Here is a 19320-nt window from a genome sequence, read left to right on the forward strand (position 1 = left end):
CGGAGTACAAGAGCCAGGACTGGTGGTAGAAAGGGCAGGCAAGGTTGCAGCACTCGCCTGCATTTGTATGGGCCAGGTCTGGGGACATAGCATCTGCAGGCACACAGGAGAGCCAGAACATGGTGTGGGCTGTGCATGGCTGGGCTGGGCTGACACACCTGCCAGCAAGAGCAGAGACTGTGGAAGGGCCTTGCCAAGCTGAGTTGAAGCACTGCCAGCACATGCAAGGCCCAGGGCTTGGAACTGGCCTGGAAAGCGAGCTCTGGGGCTCTCCTGCTGGGCTACAGCTCCCAATTATGAATGTGAGAGCTGGGGCTACAGGCAGACCAGGCTGAGCAAGGATGCAGCCAATCAGCATGGGTGTGGGCTGGCTGTAGGGGTGAGCCAGACTAGGTTAGGCTCCAACACCCAGTGGTGCTCACAAGAGCCAGAAAGGGTGTGGGCTAGGCTGGGTTAGACCATGACACCCACCAGTTAACATTAAAGCTGGGTCTGAGGGTATGCCAGGCTATCCTAGGTTGCAGGAACCAACGATGAGAGCCAGAATGGGTGTGGGCCAGCAAGATTAGGCTGGCTATGTAGGTTTAGGTAGCAGCACCCACAGACACACATGAGATCCATTGCTGGGAGCAGGCATGGTAAGGGAGCTTGGAAAAATCCCCTGCTACTGCACAGCTCTTGACAGTGAGCGTGAAACTTGGGGCTGGGAGCAGAATCGACCAGATTGAACTGCAGCACCCACTGGCATATGTGTGTGCCAGGCCTCAGGGTGGGCTTGGTGGAGAAGGTCCACAGCACCCACAGGCATGACTGAGAGGTAGGAAAGCAGAACAGGTTAGGCAATTCTCCTGACTAAGCTCTGTAGCATGTTCTGGTCTATGGATGCACTAAGGTGGACTTTACCAACCAATAGACCTTGGAAAGATTTTCTCAGTCCTGGAACAACGAAATCAACAATTTCTCAGAACTGTCAAAACCACTCAAGCAATACCTTTAGAACACTCTTCCTCACATCAGGGTCTCTAAGGTGTCATCAGATCAGTGTCACTCATCCCTTGGACCTGATGTGGTTTAACAGCAAGGAGTGGTTCCCTTCTTCTCTTCCTCTATTTACAAATATTTGTCCACCCATCTTCCTCCATGCCTGACCCTCCCCACCATAATTGGAGGCCCACATGAACATGTATCTCTCTCAATTATGTAAATAATATTAAAAATAAAATTTAATAATCATTAAAATTATTGGTAAAGATGTTATTAAATACTGAGAAATCAGGCTGCTCACTTTTTCTACTTCTACAATTCCAAATATTTACCTTGATGTATATAATTATTTCCACAGATTTACAGTATTTCATTCTTAATAAACAGGAACTATAATTTTTGAAAGTAGAAATACTTGAAGTATAGTTTTAATTTCAGAAATTTAATTAACAAAGTTGGAAAAGATATCCTGATACCCAGAGATCCTGGAATGCTGGTTGCCTGGCTCAGCCTAAGTCCAAAGGCCTCTAATCCAGGAAAGCTGATGCTATCATTGCCAGTCCTGTGCTAAAAGCCTGAGAACCCAGAGAAGGGATGCAGGTAGAAGTCCTGGAGACCAGATGGCTGATAAGCCTGGAGTTCCAATGTTCCATGCAATATATATATATATATATATATATATATGTGTGTGTGTGTGTGTGTGTGTATACATACACATACACATACATAGTTTTGAAGGGGAGATCAGTTTGCTTTTCTATGACTTCTGTTTGGTCCAAGCTGATTGTTAGTGCCCACACAGATGAAAGCAGATGTTTCCCACCTACTCCATTTAGAGTCAATTGCAAATTTTGTATAGAAACATCCACAGAGGATCACATGGCTTGGACCCTCTGCCTTGCCTGTGCAGTGGGAACCAGGGCAGTTTGCCCCAGAGCGGACCTGGTGAGCCCATGGGTCATCAGGTGACATGCTTATGGAGGCTTAGGAGTGTGGGCTTGCAGGAGGCCTGAGAGATGGCACAGGTGAGGACATGTGGGGACCTGAGAACTCAACTCCAGGATTGGTGGATTAACCATAGAGTGTATGTTTCAGAACTGGACCTCCTCAGTGTAAAAGATGGAGCTTTGGAGAGCATGCCCAGATACACATGGAGGATATGGTAGCATATTAGAGTCTGCAGAGGACATCTAGTACCATAGCAGAGGATGGATAGCAGAACAAATTGAACAACTACCACAGCCAAGTGTTGACAACAAATATCTGGGCGAATGGAGACTCTAAGTTAGATTATGTCAGCCAATGGAACTTGGAAGGATTGTTGGGGTTCAAAGAAATTGGGCAAGACTCCAAGGCAAGTGAAATGATTTTATTCTTCAGTCGGGTGCCCACTTCTTGCCATGAACAAGAAGCGCCTTGAACAAAATAAGTGTGGGCTTTTTATAGTAAGTATTTATGTGAGAATCAGTAGCTACGTGACAGTGGGCAAATACATAATTAGGGGCTTTTTCGTGAGGCAAAGCAGAAAGCATGCAGTAGAAATTTACAATGTGCAGGCTTGAGACTCCTATGCTATCACTTCAGTGCAGGCAGTAGTAAAACACCGTGCCTCAAAGTAGCTGTCTTTCCCATAAATCTTAAAACTTCAGGATCCTTCCTATCTCCTGTCTGAATCCTGGTGTTTCAGGAAGCAGGAGTTTTTCTCATAACAGGATGCAGGTATTTCTTTTTTTCTTTTCTTTTTTAATTTTGATGATCTTTACATAGTTGATTAGGGCTCAAAGGGTCAAGGGCTACAGGAAAGTGGGTAAGACCATTGTTTCCACATTTCCTTTTTTTCCTTTCTGTATCTGGGGGAAGGCGAGAGACAAAGGGAGAAGCCACACCCAGCCCCCCAACCATCACAGGGTCCCGAATGAGGGGCATGCTGCGAGGTGCGAGGACACTGCTCATGTGGTTTCAATAGTTCAGCTGTTCTGAATTACTGCCAATCTCGCCATTCTAGCTCGATGAAATCTCTTCAGAATCTATGGGCTGACATAGTCCACCTTAACAGCTCTACTTGCCCAGATTTTCACTGCCAACATTTGGCTGGGATAGTTGATCAATTTGTTCTGTCCTCTGTTGTGGTACCAGGTGTCCTATGCAGGCTCCAATGTACTGCCATATCATCTATGTGCACCTGGGTATGCTGTCCACTGCTCCATCTGAGCCACTGAGGAGGCTCAACATTGACACATGCACTCCATGGTCAAATCATGGAACCTGCAATTCTCTTCATGGTTGGCGTACTGAGATCAGCAGTTTGCTTGGGGGGATCCCCAAAGAAACTTCGTCTGAGATGATCTCTTACCTGATTCTTGTGTGTGCATGCCTGTACAGGGTCTGGTACATGCTGGTGCCCCAGTCAGCTTATGCATATACTGGTGGTTACAATTTCTGGGTGAGTTCTGCCTCCAGCCCTGTCTTCTACACAAACCAATGAGTGTTGGAGTGCAGCCCAATCCTGCTCACCACACACTTGACCATGTAAACCAGTGGGAGCTACAGCCTAGTTGGGGCGACTCCTAATAACCCTCAACAGGCCCGTCCCCTGCACTGGTTCCCATGCTTGCAAGTATGTACAGCAGACTGGTCCACTCTGTCCTACATCCTATCCAGCTCTCATACATGCAAATGGGCATTGAAGCCGACTTCAACCCAACCAGCCCCACTATCCAGCCTACATACCTCCAACAGGTGCCACTCTCTGTCTAGTCATGCCTGCCCCATTCCTGGTTCTCATGCTCACCAAACAGAATGGCAACCCAGGAGGGAGGTGCCCACTGTTTCCTTACTGGGCCCACTCCCAGATTATGCACTCTCCAGGCAGTTCTGCAGTTTGGCTTGACAGAATTAGTCTCCAGTGCTAGCATTTGCAAGCTGATACTGCAGCAGAGTCCGGCCAACCCACATCTGCTCTGATTGATGCTTGCACCAGTAGGAACAGTCAACCCAGCCTGGCTTTTCCCTGGTGCAGCTCACATGAGGCTCTCATGTTGTAGCTCTGTCCGGTCTGTTCTGCCCCCATCCCAACTCATGCTCTCCAGTGCGAGTGGTGATCCAGCAGCGGAGACCCATGCCGCCCCGCTAACAGCTTTGCCCGCTCCCCACCAGGTCTTACATGTGCTGGCTGGGTGCCACAGCCAGTCTGGCATGGCCTGCTTTGCCTCAGCTTTTGCTAGCGGGTGCTGTACCATACCCGGCCCAACCCACCCCCAATTCCAGCTGAAGTTGGTGGGGGCTTCAGGCTAGAATATCCCAGGCAGGGTGCAGGTATTTCTTTGGAGATTCCAGACTTACAGGAATACAGTCACCTTTACAATTAACCCTTTCACCTCATCCTTGGAGCAAGGAAATCAACATCATTTCAGAACAATTGAAACCACTTGAGCAGAACCCTTAGAAGATGCTGCACATCAGAGACCCTGGGTTGATATCAGGAGGCTGTTCTTCATCCCTGGATACTGGAGCAGTTGGGAGGCTCGGTGCAGCTTCTTCACTTGTCTGCACCCTTCCTGCAGATACAGAAGGAAGAAAGAAAATTGGAAGCAATGGTCTCAAACACTTTCCCCTAAGCTTCATTTTTTCCCACCATGATCAACTAAGTAAAAATAGTAACAAATCACATTAAACTAAATACAAACAACATCCACAGAAACACCCAAAGAAATGCCTCAGCCTGGCACAGTAGCCTAGTGCCTGGGATCCCAGATGGTGCCGGTTCATATCCCAGCTGAGCCACCTCCCATTTAGCTCCCTCCTTGTGGCCTGGGAAAGCAGTCAAGGATGGCCCAAAGCCTTGGGATTCTGTACCCATATGGGAAACCCAGAAAAGGCTCTTGGCTCCTGGCTTCAGATCACTCAGCTCTGGCCATTGCATTTACTTACAGAAGGAACCATCAAATGGAAGATTTTTCTCTCTGTCTCTCCTTCTCTCTGTAATTCTGACTTCCCAATAAAAATTAATAAAACTTAAAAAAATGAATTGCCTACCGGGTTTCTGTAAATCCCATAATCCATTCACGTTAACATCTAAATTAAAAATCACAGATACATTTTTTTTTTCACTCTGTGTCATGGGTGACATTTTTGAAATTTTAAAAAAGATTTTTTATTATTTTAATTTTTTTCTTTAGAGGTAGATTCCTCCTCCTTTTTTTTTTTTTTAAATTTTAAGGGCTATTTAAATTTTTGTTCGAAAGGCAGATTTACACAGAGGAGAATGAGAGAGAGGGTTCTTCCATCTGCTGTTCACTTCCCCAAATGGCCACAAGAGCCAGAGCTTCGCTGATCTGAAGCCAGGAGCTTCTTTTGGATTTCCATGTTGGTGCAGGGGCTCAAGAATTTAGACCATCCTCCACTACTTTCCAAATCCATTAAACAGAAAACTGGATCAAAAGTGGAGCAGCAAGACACATAATGGCGCCATATGGGATGTCAGCACTGGGATGAAGACTTAGCTATTAAGCATCTGCAGAGCCCCCTGGGGTGAGTGTTTGGTCGGATGCAGAACACGCACTCTGGTCTTCAGTATCTAGATCTTACTGGGCAGCCTAAAACAAGTGCCACTGGAGTGGGAGTAGGAGGAGACTGAGACCAGAGCTCTGTCCCTAAGCCAACCAACTGATGGTTCTCGAGTATATTAAATAGTATATAACACCAACCTGCCTCTGTTCTATAACAGATCTTATCACCAGAGAGCACCCAGTAAATACATAACTGAATGAATAAATATATAAAAGAACAAATAAATAAATAAGACTTTAGTCTTTTTGTTTCATTTATTGTTAATTATTATCATTTTATGATACAGTTCCATAGACCCTGGGATTTCCCTTGTCCCCTCCCCAGTAATTCCCCCACCCGCACTGAGTCCCCCTATATCACTGCTATAGTACAATTCTTCATACACAGTCTTATGTCCAGCATTGTGGGCAGGGACAATGGCAGAGAGTCCAGCATCCTATTGTCAAGATATAGTTAACAGTTTCATTGGAAGACCATCTTTAATCTGGAAGTAGACATGCATATTGTATTGTGTCCTCACATAGGATATGATAGTCTCTATTACACAGCTACTATACATCCCCTTAGATGAAAAGCCACAAAACAAAATCAACAATGGGAAGAAAAAAGAAATTAACAACACCATGAAGATAAATAACATGCTACTGAATGACTAAGGTGTCACTGAAGAAATGAAAAAGAAAATCAAGAACCTTCTTGAAGAAAATTATGCTACTGTATGATCCATGAGTCAGTGAAGACTTTAAAGAGAACAAACGGTTTTGAAGAAATGAAACTAAAAACAAAAACATTAAAATTCATGAGATATAGTTTCCACTGATCTTTGTTGGGGAGATATGTCTCCTGTAGGCAACAAATAGATGGATTTTGTTTTTTTAAATCCAGTCTACTAATCTATGACTTTTGATTGATGGGTTTAAGCCATTTACATACCATGGGTAGTAATTTGGTCCTGTCATTGTAGCAATGGGTTGTTCATTGATTTGGTGTTCCATTGTTATTTTACTAGAATGTTCTTTACACTTGTCTTTGGTTTTTGTGTGTGTTGTTACTTTTCTCTGTCAATAGAACATCTTTAAGTATCATTTGCAGGGCAGGTCTGGAAGAAACATTCTTTGAGATTTTCTTTACTGTGGAAAAATTTTATTTCATTTTCCAAGACAAAGGAAAGCTTTGCTGGAAACATTATTTTTTTAAGATTTATTTTATTTTTATTGGAAAGTTAGATATACAGAGAAAAGGAGAGACAGAGAGGAAGAACTTTCGTCCGATGATTCGCTCCCCAAGGGACCTCAATTGCTGGAGCTGCACCAATCTGAAGTCTGGAGCCTGGAGCCTCTTCTGGGTCTCCCACACGAGTATAGGTCCCAATTTTGGGCTGTCCTCGACTGCTTTCCTAGGCTATAAGCAGGGAGTTGGATGGGAAGCAGGGCTGCTGGGATTAGAACTGATGCCCATATAGGATCCCTACACATGCAATGTGAGGACTTCAGCTGCTAGGTTACCATGCTGGGTCAAGCTGGATACATTATTCTGGGCCAACAATTTTTTGCTTAAGTAATCTGGAATATGTCACTCCATTCTCTTCTTACCTATAGAGTCTCCTATGAAAGGTCAGCTATGAATCTAATTGCCATTCCTCTGTATGTCAATTGATTTTTTTTTCACATGCACATTTAAGGATCCTTTCCTTACATTTGGTTGAAGAGAGCTTTTGGTCAACCCTGTCAGGAGTTCTGTGCCCCTCCTGGATTTTGTTTCCCAATTCTCTCTAAAGACTAGGGAAGTTTTCCTTTATTATTTCATTAAATACATTTTTAAACCCAGCTTCTCTTTCTGCACCTTCTGGAACTCCCATGACTCTTATATTAGGCCTCTTAATAATGTCTTCTAATTCTTGAATTATTTTTTTTTAGCTTGACCCAGCTCTGCTTCCTTGATTATTTCCCTATTGTGACAAGAAATATCTTCCAATTCTGAGAATCTTTCTTCTGCTTCCTTCATTCTATTATCGAGAATTTCCACTGAATTTTTAATTTGCCTTATTGCATGCTTTATTTCCAGTATTTTGGCTTGATTTTGTTTCAGCGTTGCTATTTCCCTATTGTGACATACTCCTTAAATTCCTTGAACTCCTGCATGTGCTTCTCATTTTGTTGATAAGAAGTTTTATAATGAAAGAAAAAAAGCAGCTTTATAATGAGTTTTCTGAATTCTGTATCACCCACTTTCTCAAAGTATTCCTAGGTTAACTCTGAGGTTGGCAAGGGCTTTTACTCCCTTGCAGGGAAGTCTTCAGTAATATTCCTTATGCTGCTGTCTCTTCTTTTGCTCTTGGTCATTGTACTTCTTTTTGGCTAGCAAATTCTTCTTCATTGGTCAGGTTTCTAAGCTGTGTCATCACAGATCTACAATTGGATTTTACTCACGGCGATTAGTACCCGGTTCTTTGTTTGCAGTCAGTTGGGCCACTCCCTCCAGCGAGTTTGATTAGGGATCTTATGTTAGACTTCCAACACAGACCCTTGGATCCCAGCTCCTGGTTCAGCCCTCTCCTGTGATCCCATGCTGGGGCTGCACCATTGTCTGTATAACCTTTCTCCCACTTCTGGTTTGAGCAGTCCCCTGGATTAGGGAGACATCAGGTGTCCTAAATAGCTTAGTTGTTGGCGGTACTGATCTTGCCAGAATCTCCTGGCCATTAGGTATGAGGGTCACACTGACCTAGTTTGAGTTGTAAGATGCCAAAGTCGGTATTTTTGTTGTTATTTTGTTTTCATTTTTTACTCGGTATTATTTTTTATGTGGGACCAGTGCAATGTGCTGAGCTCAGTGAGTTCACTCCTGGCTCAGTGCATGCAGAACTCATTGTCCTGGCAATCTCAAAGTCAAGGATCTGATACACAAAATGGCACCCAATATGTCCCTCATGGAGTTCTTCATCTGCTGGACATTGGGTCTGGGGGCTACCTGCACCTATTTTGGGTGGAACCTGTAGGATGCCACATCATTGCAATGCTCTGAGCCAGAAATGAGTTTGCTCCCAGCTTAGTGTATACATAATACTGTCCCATAGTCTTTACCTCCCTAAACAAAATGACATGAAATTTGGCTCTAGTAGGGGTCTGAGCTATGAAATCCACCCTGTTCCCACATTGCCTGTTTGAGATCTGCTACTCTGTCTCTGCTCCTGGTCAAATCTAACAAGCCAGCAGGATGGGTAGTTCTTTGGACTCACCTCCTGAGCTCACAGTGAACTCCCCTTCCTACCTGGTTGCTGGTGGAGCTCTGGCCACTGGTGGAGCTCAGATTGCCACCTGCTGATCACCAACGAGGTATCTGGTCACTGCAACACCACACGATTCTCTCCGCTGCTTTCCCGTGTCTTTCCATCTCCAGGTACCCCTCTGCCAGTCTGTCCTCTCCTATTTCATGGAATATGCTTTAGCTGCTTCGCCCTGGCTAATGTTTCTCTGTCTCTTTAGACGTGTCCTTACCTTATTCTGCCATCTTGATTCTCAATGTATTTTTTAAAGAATATTTTATTTATATTATTTATTTTATTTATTTATTTTTTATTTTATTTATTTTTAATTTTTAATTTTATTATTTTATTTTAATTCTATTCTATTCTATTCTATTTTACTTTATTTTAGAAAGGCAGATCCACAGAGAGAAGGAGAGACAGAAAGAAAGATCTTCCATCCCCTGACTCACTGCCCAAGTGGCCATCACAGCCAGAGCTGAACTGATCCAAACTTCTGAGTCTCCCATGTGGATGCAGGGTCCTAAGGTTTGGGCCATCCTCTACTGCTTTCCCAGGCCATAGGCAAGGAGCTTAATGGGAAGTAAGCCAGCTGGGACACAAACCAGCATCCATATGGGATCCTGGCACATAAGCAAGGTGAGAAATTATCCACTGAGTCATCATGCTCAGCCCAAGCCTTTAGTTTTTTTTTTAATTATTCATTTTTACTGGAAAAGCAGATATACAGAGAGGAGGAGGAGAGACAGAGAGGAAGATCCTCCATCCACTGATTCATTCCCCAAGTCGCCACAATGGCTAGAGCTAAGCTGATCTAAAGCCAGAAATCAGGAGCCTCCTCCAGCTCTCCTGGTGGGTGCAGAGTCCCAAGGCCTTAGGTCGTCCTCAACCACCCTCCCAGGCCATGAGCAGGGAGCTTGATGAGAACTGGGACCGCTGGGATTAGAAATGGTACCCACATGGGATCCTGGTAAGTGCAAGGTGAGAACTTTAGCCACTAGGCTACCACGTCAGGGCCCTCTTTAGTCTTTTTAATTTTTAAGGCAGATAGATAGGAAAAGAAAGGGAAGACAGAGAAGGAGGGAGAGAGATCTTGTATCTACTTGTCTACTTCCCTAATGCCTTCAATAGCTAGGGCTGGGCCAGGCTGAAGCCAGTAGCTGGGAACTCAAACCCACATATTCAGTCTAGCAGTTTGGAACCCAACTACTTAAGCACTCACCTACTGCCTCCCACGGTGCACGTTAGCAGGATGGAATAAACACATCAGGCTTTATATATTACGGCCAACAGGCTTAGCTTAGAAGTCAAGTATATGACATATGGTGGAAAATACAAAGAATTGAATGTGAAAGTCAACTATAAATCTAACAGAAACTCCAGAAGAGGGGCTGGCGCAGTGGCCTAGCCGGCTAATCTCTACCTGTGTTGCTGGCATCCCATATGGACACCAGTTTACGTCTCGTTTCTTCCACTTCTGATCTAGTTCATTGTTTATGACCCAAGAAAGCAGTGGAAAATGGCTCAAATCTTTCCACTACTGCGTACACGTTAAGAGACCTGAAACAAGCTCCTAGCTTCCAATCACCTAAGCTCCAGGGAGCTTAGTTTTTGGGAATGAACCAGAGGATAGAAGAACTCTCTATACATACATCTTCTTTTCTCTGTAAATTGGCATTTCAAATTAAAACAACTAACTAACTATTTTTTAAAAGGAGGGACTGGTACATTTGCCCAAACGGCTAATCTTGCACTTCTTCTTTGTAAAAAAACTTATTCATTTTTATTGGAAAGTTAGATACACCAAGAGGAGGCAAGATAATGAGAGGAAGATCTTCCATCTGTTGATTCAGTCCCCAAGCGGCCACGCTGATCCAAAGCAGGAGCCAGGAGCCTCCTCTGAGTCTCCCAAGTGGGAGCAGGGTCCCAAGGCTTTGGGCCGTCCTGGGCTGCTTTCCCAGGCCACAAGCAGGGAGCTGGATGGGAAGTGGGGCAGCCGGGATTAGAACCGGCACTCATTTAGAATCCTGGTGCATGCAAGGCAAAGACTTTAACCACTAGGCCACAGCTCCGGGCCCTAATCCTGCAATTCTTTTTTTTTTTTTTTTAAGATTTATTTATTTTTATTGAAAAACCAGATACATAGAGAGGAGGAGAGACAGAGGAAGATCTTCCCGGATTAGAACCGGCGCCCATATGGAATTCTGGCGCGTTAAAGCCAGATTTAAGCCGCTATGCTATCGTGCCTGGCCTTAAATCTGCACTTCTGTGTGCCAACATTCCATATGGATTTCCTACCTTGGCATATTCTTTTGGACTCCATCTCTCAGCTTGTGACCTGGGAAAACTGCCAATTGCCCAATGCCTTGGGGACCCTTGCACTCACGTGGGAGACCTGGAATCAAGCTCCTGGCTTCTGATTGGCTCAGCTCTAGCCCTTGCGCACATTTAAGGAGCGAACCACAAGATGGAAGGTCTTTCTGTCTCTCCTTCTCTCTGTAAATCTGCCTTTCCAATATAAATAAATATATCTTATAAAAGGGGGGTAGGGTAATACGGACCTGTCACTGGCGTGCAGGCGGTGTGCGGCCAGGTAGGGTGGCCCTGCCTGGCGCATGCACGGTAAAAGGGTTCAGATCTGGGGAGGCTCAGGGCGGCAGGTGCTGGAGACATCCACAGGGCCTGCGCGGCCAGCATAAAAAAAGACAGTGCAGGGCACTTTTCGGCAAACTCTTCTGGAAGAAGCGGGCTAGCCCTGTGCAACCTCTCTCTCTATGCCACCAACTCACCCTAGTTCTCATCCAGGAGGCCCCGGAGACCACGAATCAGGACTTTGATAGGATCTACTACGGGGACTCCCTGCTTAACACCGTGAGCAAGCCAAGCGAGTCAAGGACAGTTGCTGAAAGCTGGGCCCAGAGTGCGGCCCCTGTTGACCTTCCTTCGTGTGGAGGAGGTGTGACTGAAGCTCAGGGCAGGTGGGCTGGGATTAGGGGTTCAGGGGGTGGAAAGGTATGTATATGCACAGATTGGTTATAGGGTACTATTCTGCTGTCTCATCTCTATTTTCATTTTTATATTTAGCTGTTTATAGTATTGAAGCATAATTTTTACTCAACTTGGTGAATTTTAGGATAGTCCAGTCTGGCTTATAACTCTAACTAGGCATGTGTTAACAATTGAGGCGCAAAACAGTTCTAGGAGGGGTGTGCAGAGAAATCTTCCATACCTTAGTGAGGAGCAACTAATCCTTGTGTCCTACCTAGTAGGGTATATGTGAGTCCAAGCTGTCCATTTCCTGTCTGGTTCTAAGCTTTCATTATTAATCTCTGTTTATTTACTCTAATTTTAATTTTTTTGGGGGGGGCACTAGAGTGACCCTGCTGGTCCTTGCAAGAGAGCGTGGGGATCCAAGGTTGTTAAGTAAGGACCGAGAAAGCTCCCCTCCCGAGTCCCGAAGGGAGTTTACTGTTCTGTTCCTGACGACCGCTCAGAGCTCACAGCCATTGTTCCAATGACATTAGGTCCTGTGAAGAAGGACCTGGGTTTAGGGCAAGCATTCTGATCTGGTTGAATCATTTGCTTTTTCATTTGTTTAATGTGCTAGTGTAAGCTCAGACTTTCTTGCCCTTCCTGGGAAAGTGGGCAGAGAATTAGACTGTTTATTCAGGGATCCATAAGCGCTGATTCATTCCCATTGTTGCTACTGTACCTACCCAGACATGTTGTATGTTACCCCAAGTGTTTGCAGACCATTTTGTTGCAAATGGCAGAATTTCAAAAAAAATTTTTAATGGCTGAGTTGTATTGCATGGAGTAGATGTACAAGTTTCTTTATCTCTTTCAACAAGTTTTTGGGTTGCTTCCACATCTTTGCTATTGTGGATTGTGCTGCTGTAAATATAGGATTTCAGGTCACTTTCTCACATGCAGATTTCACTTCTTCTTACCTTCATTCTTTTTTTTTCTTTTTAAGATTTCCTATTTTTTAATTAGAAAGTCAGATATACAGAGAGGAGGAGAGACAGAGAGGAAGATCTCCCATCTGTTGATTCACTTACTAAGTGGCCGCAATGGCCGGAGCTGAGCTGATCTGAAGCCAAGAGCACAGAGCCTCTTCTGGGTCTCCCATGTGGGTACAGGGCTTTGGGCTGTCTTCCACTGCTTTCTCCACGTCACAAACAGGGAGCTGGATGGGAAGCAGGGCTGCTGGGATTAGAACTGGTGCCCATAGGGAATCCTGGCGCATGCAAGGTGAGGACTTTAGCCACTAGGCTACTGTGCTGGGCCCACCTTCATTCTTTTTAAAAAAATTTTTTTTTATTAATTTGTTTTTATTAGACAGATATACAGAGAGGAGGAGAGACAGAGAGGAAGATCTTTCGCCAGCTGATTCACTCCCCAAGCAGCCGCAATGACTGGAGTTGTGCTAATCTGAAGCCAGGAGCCAGGAGCCTCCTCCAGGTCTCCCATATGGGTGCAGGGTCTCAAGGCTTTGGGCTGTCCTCAGTTGCTTTCCCAAGGCACAAACAGGGAGCTGGATGGGAAGCGGAGCTGCCAGGATTAGAACTGGTGTCCAAATGGGATCCTGGTACATGCAAGGTGAGGACTTTAGTCACTAGACTACAGCTCTGGGCCCCTTACCTTCATTCTTATGTTCATATTCTCTGAACATAAATTTTTGGGTTGACATTTCTTTTTCGGTACTTCAAAAGATTATGTCCCACTGTCTGCTTTTGTTCCTGATGAGGAATTCCTGGTCATTTGATATTTTCTGATCTATCTATATTTTTCATGTATTGATTGGTGGTATTTCAACAGTCGCTGTGAAGAAACATGTTCTTCGTCTATTCTGAGTCACAAAGAGATGCAGGCACCATAACTTCTAATATATACAAAGTTTCATGTTTGATAAATACATCTTGAGTGTTTCTCTATGATACAAAATATGAGTAATTTTGAGATAGCGGTATCATGGGCTAACTTTATTTGTACAAGGTCATATGGCAAACACATGATTCTGGAATAAATCCTTTCCAGTGACTGGATGACTTCAGCAGCATACCTGTTCTCACTGGCTTTCCGCACAGATTGCGGAAACCCCAGTGAACACAATGACCTCAGAAAATTCAGATTCAGACCATAGTATCAACTCCTATGACTCCAGCATGAACCAAATACCACCAGCTGCTGCCTCCCCTGGCACGTGTAACTCTCCTTCATCCTCTCTCCCCCGATAATCCTCCTTCTCTTGGAGCCATCATTGCACCTGCCATTTGCTTTACTAAGATTGATCATTCTATCTTACTTTCCGAAAAAAGAATTACAAAACATATAATTACACACAAGCAAACTGAAGACACAAAAATGGACAGAGCTCCTATGCTCATAGATTGGAAATTTTCCTATTAAAATGTTCACATTGTCCAAGATTATTTAAATGTTCGATCTAACCCCAAGCAGAGATACCACTGACATTCTTCACAGAATTAGGAAAAATCATCTTGAAATTCATACGCAAGCAATAAAGACAAAAGAAATCTTGAAAGAAAGAATAAAACTAGAGGTATCACGATGACAAATTTCTAGATAAGACAATAGAAGTATTATAACCAAAATGGCATGATACTGGCACTGATACACCCACAGACCAAAGGGACAGAACAGAAAGCCCAAAACTGAATCCACTCAACTATAGCCCAATTTATCATGGACAAAGCCACCAGAAATATACATGGGAGAAAGGGAAATCTGCTCAATAAACGGTGTTAGAGAAACTGTTTATCCATATACAGAAGACTTAATCACAAAATCCCCTGCCATCACTCCTCTGTTCTATGAAAAAAATCACCTGAAATGCATCAAAGGACCTAGGTATAAGACCCCAAAATATCAAACAACTAGAGGAAGACTTTCCAATAAAAATAAACAAATCTTTTTTAAAAACTACGGGCAAAAAACATAATGGAAACCTTCAAGATATATTTTGAAGATTCATCTATTTTATTGGAAAGGTAGATTGACATAGGAGAGACACAGAAACATCTTCCATCCACTGGTTTACTCTTCAAATGGCCACAACGCCTGAGGTCAGGGGCCAGTAGCTTCTTCTGGGTCTCCCATGTGGGTGCAGGGTCCCAAGGCTTTGGGCCATTACCTACTGCTTTTCCAAGCCACAAATAGGGAGCTGGAAGGGAAGTGGACACAAACTGGTTCCAGTATGGGATGCTGGCACTTGTAAGGGACAGACCAGCCAACTGAGCCTTCATACCAGCTCCAATTTCAAGACATTTTATAAGCAATAATTTTTATAAGATCCCAAAAACACGAGAAACAAAAACAAACAAATGGATTATATGAAACTAAGAGGTTTCTGTACAGCAAAGGGAACAATGGTTAGAATGAAAAGACAGCCAACAGAATGGGAGAAAATAATTGTAACCTGTTCACTGATAAGGAATTAAAATTAAAGATATAAAAGAAACCCATATATTTAAATAAATTGTTTTAAAATGAACAAAGGGTATATATAGATATTTCTCAAAAGAATGGCAACAAATACATGAAAAAATGCTCAATGTTATTGGCCATTCAGATAATGCAAATTAAAACCACAATAAAGTATGATTTCACTGCAGTTAAAATAGCTATTATCAAAATATAAGAAAAGAGCAACTGATGGTGAGAGTATGGAAAATGGAAAGCTTATCTAATGATGAATGCAAAACAGTATAAACATTCTGGAGAACAGTGTGAGGGTTCCTCAAAAAAAAAAAAAAAAAAGAAAAGAAAACCCTGAAAATATCTACTGTATGACTTAGCTATCCCACTTGAATGCAAGGGAAATGAAATTATATCACAGAGACAAGCTTTGCAATTTGTACATGTATACTACAAAGTCCACATACAGTATGTACTTGGTAATATGTACACAGACCATGCTTTGTAATATGTGCATGTAGATGTCCACACAGCAGTATTCACAATAGCCAAGATGGGGACACAATCTATGTCTCTATAGACAGATTGAATGGGTGAAAAATGTGTTATATATACAAAATGCAACATTATCCAACCACTAAAAAAGGTTTACTTTCTGGTACTTGCAGCTAAATGTATGGAACTGGAAATCATTATGTTAGAAAAAAATAGTCAAACTGAACTTAGAATAGTGATTGCTGGAGGAGAGACAGAAGATGGTTGGCGATTTAGAATACCCAAAACATAGTCAGATAGAAGCAATAAGTTCTACCAAGCCGAGGCTGACATGGTGGCACAGTGCACGAAGCCACTCACCGTGACCCCAGCATCCCACGCAGATGTTCCTTCAAGTCCTAGCTGTTCCACATCCTATTTGGCTCCCTGTTAATGCACTTAGGAAAATGATGAACAATGCCCCTAATGTTTGTGCCTGTACCACCAATGTGGCAGAGCTGGATGGAATTCCAGGCTTCTGCCCTAGGCCTGACCCACACTAGCTGTGTGGGGGAGTCAACTTCATTTGGGTAGTCAACCGGCAGATGGGATGTCTCTCTCTCTGACTGTGCCTTTCAAAAAAATAGATCCTGTTTTTCTTATAAATCTAAAGTTACATTAGAACCTAACATACTAAGGTGACCATAGTTCACAAACATGTGTTATATGCTGAATAAAATGCAAAGGAAAGATCTTATAGATTCCAAATTTAAATACACAAAAAAGGAAAGAAAATGAAACCTAGTTGCTATGTTTGATCAGCTTATGCTATTTTATATATATGTGTGTGTGTGTGTGTTAAGCAACTGCACTGTGACCCACAAATATACAAGCAGCACATATTAATCAAAAATCTAAAAATAAATTTCAAGTAGTTAATAGGTTGATTCAAATCATGATAAATAAGTCACAAACACATGATGTAGAGTGAGAGCGAATATCTTTCTAGAAGTTTTGAAGTATCAGGAAACAGAAATAGAAGAGTGCTTTTTCCCAGGCACAAATGTTTTGATTCAATATAGTAGGAAAATGGGAGAAAACAGCGGTTCAGTACAGCCTAGTAGTATTAAATATATGCAGACATTTACTTGCATAACATTGTAGATTAATAAATTATGTTGAAGTATGGTTATTTAATCATCTATCCTAGTTATTTTTCTGTTAATATATAATATATGCTTTTTAAGAATACTTGACTAGGGCCTGGTCCAATAGTGTAGTGCTTAAAGTCCTCGCCTTGCACACTTAGAATCACATATAGGCACCGGTTCTAATTCCAGCAGCCCTGCTTCCTATCCAGATCCCTGCTTGTGGCCTGGGGAAGCAGTCTAGGATGGCCCAAACCTCGGGACCCTGGACCCGCATGGGAGACCCAGAAGAGGCTCCTGGCTCCTGGCTTCGGATTGGCTCAGCTCCAGCTGTTGCAGCTGCTTGGGGAGTGAATCATCAGATGGAAGATCTTCCTCCCTGTCTCTCCTCCTCTCTGTACATCTAACTTTCAAATAAAAATAAATCTTTTTAAAAAATACATGTGGCAGGTCACGTAGGCAGACCACTCCTCAGGAAGGAGGTACCTGGTGTTTGATAAGATCCACCGCCCTATAGCTCATTGATTTGTACTTTTAGAAAGTTGCTAGTTTCAAACTCACCAATAGAAGCCTGCTAGATCATGACTGTATAATTAATAGCCTGAAATGTATAAAAACTGGGGGCTTGGGCTCTCTTGGTCTTGGGCTCTCTCTGGCTTGCGCGCTCGCTGTTTGCTAGTCCTGCAGATCCTGCAGCGACTGCCCCCCACCCCGCCCAGCCATGCTGGGCTGGGGGAGGTGGCTGGGAGACCTAGGTTTGTTTGAATAAACCACCTTTTTGCCTTAAAAAAAAAATACATGACTAGAAAACGCAGTTGTTTCTATATACTAACTTTAAATAGAGCAAGACATTAAGAAAGGAATTCCAGCATAAAAAATAAAGGAAAACTAAGAAATAAGCCTAACCAGGGTTGTGAAAGACATGTCCGTAATTACAATGTCAGGATACACTTAACAAGAGCAGAATGAGTGACTAATAATACCGGATGGAATTAGCAGGGAGTAGGGCACTTGAGGAGAGGAGAAGGGAAATCCCAGAGCCTATGGTACTGTACTATAACAATAAAAATAAGAGGGAAAAAACCCACAAAATGTTTCCAAAAGAAGTTAAGGACACATGAAGTTGGCACTGTGGCACAGTGGGTACAGCCATTGCCTATAGTATCAGCACCCTATGTGGACAATGGTTTGGATCCCAGCTGCTCTACTTCCCATCCAGCTCCCTTCTGATGTGCCTGGAAGAGCAATGGAAGATGGCTCAAGTGCTTGAGCCCTTGCACCCATGTAGGAGATTGTAAAGAGGCTCCTGGCTCCTGGCTTCAGCCTGTTCCAGTGTCAGCCATTGTGGCCATCTGGGGAGTGAACTAGTGGATGGAAGATTGCTCTCTGTTTTGCATCTTTTTTTTTAACTCTGCCTTTCAAATAAATAAATACATCTTTTTTAAAAAAAATTGTAAATTAAAGATGTAAATGAATGGAAAGATACCTCATATGTATGAAGATTTCTGGCCATGTGTGATTTACGGAAACTGAGTTGTGAAGACAAAGAAGATCTAAGCTGAACAATAACAAGGAAGCAGAGTATTCAAAGTTGAATCAATAATAGAGTCTCCCAATAAAGAAAAGGCCAGGACCAGAGTTTTCACTGCTGATTCCACCAGATTTTTTTTTATAAAAAAAGATTGATTGATTGATTGATTTTGAAAAGCAAGAGTTACAGAGAGAGGAAAGGGGAGACAGAATCTCCATCTACTACTTCACTTCCCAAATGATCGCAGTGGCAGACGTGAAGAGCCTGGATCTGCGTTAGGTTATCCCGTGTGGGTGGCAGGACCCAAGGATTCAGAGCATCTTCCACTGCTTTCCTACATTTCCAGACAGCTAGACAGAGGTAGAGCGGCCAGGCTTCTAAACGGAGCTCAAATTGGATGCCAGTGTCATGTACAGTGAGTGGCTTAACCCTCTGTGCCACAACACCAGCTGCTTCTGCAATAATTTTTTTAAGGAATTTTTTTAAACAATTATTTTTATTATTTGAAAGACTCAGAGACAAAGAGGGAAAGAAGGAGGGAGAGATGAAGAGAGATACTCGATCGGCTGGTTCACTGCCTCAATGGCTGCAGCAATAGTGGCTGGGCCAGGCAAAAGCCAGGACCCTTTCGGGTCTTCCATATCGCTGGCAGGGACCAAAGTACTTAAACCAATGACTTCTTTCTGAGTCCATTAGCAGGGAACTAGAACAAAAGCAGAGCAGCTGGGATTCAAACCAGCATTCCAACAGGGAATGTGGACATCCCAAGCAGCAGCTTAACTCACTGTGCCACAGTGCCCACCCCAAGACCCTTACTCTTTTTGTTGAAGTGAGATAGAAAGATTAGCAAAATATCACAGTTGATTCCATCACTTACTCTAACGCAGTTGGTCTATCCGGGGCCTGCA

Source organism: Ochotona princeps, chromosome 3 (genome assembly GCF_030435755.1).
Source record: "Ochotona princeps isolate mOchPri1 chromosome 3, mOchPri1.hap1, whole genome shotgun sequence".
Taxonomy (NCBI): domain Eukaryota; kingdom Metazoa; phylum Chordata; class Mammalia; order Lagomorpha; family Ochotonidae; genus Ochotona; species Ochotona princeps.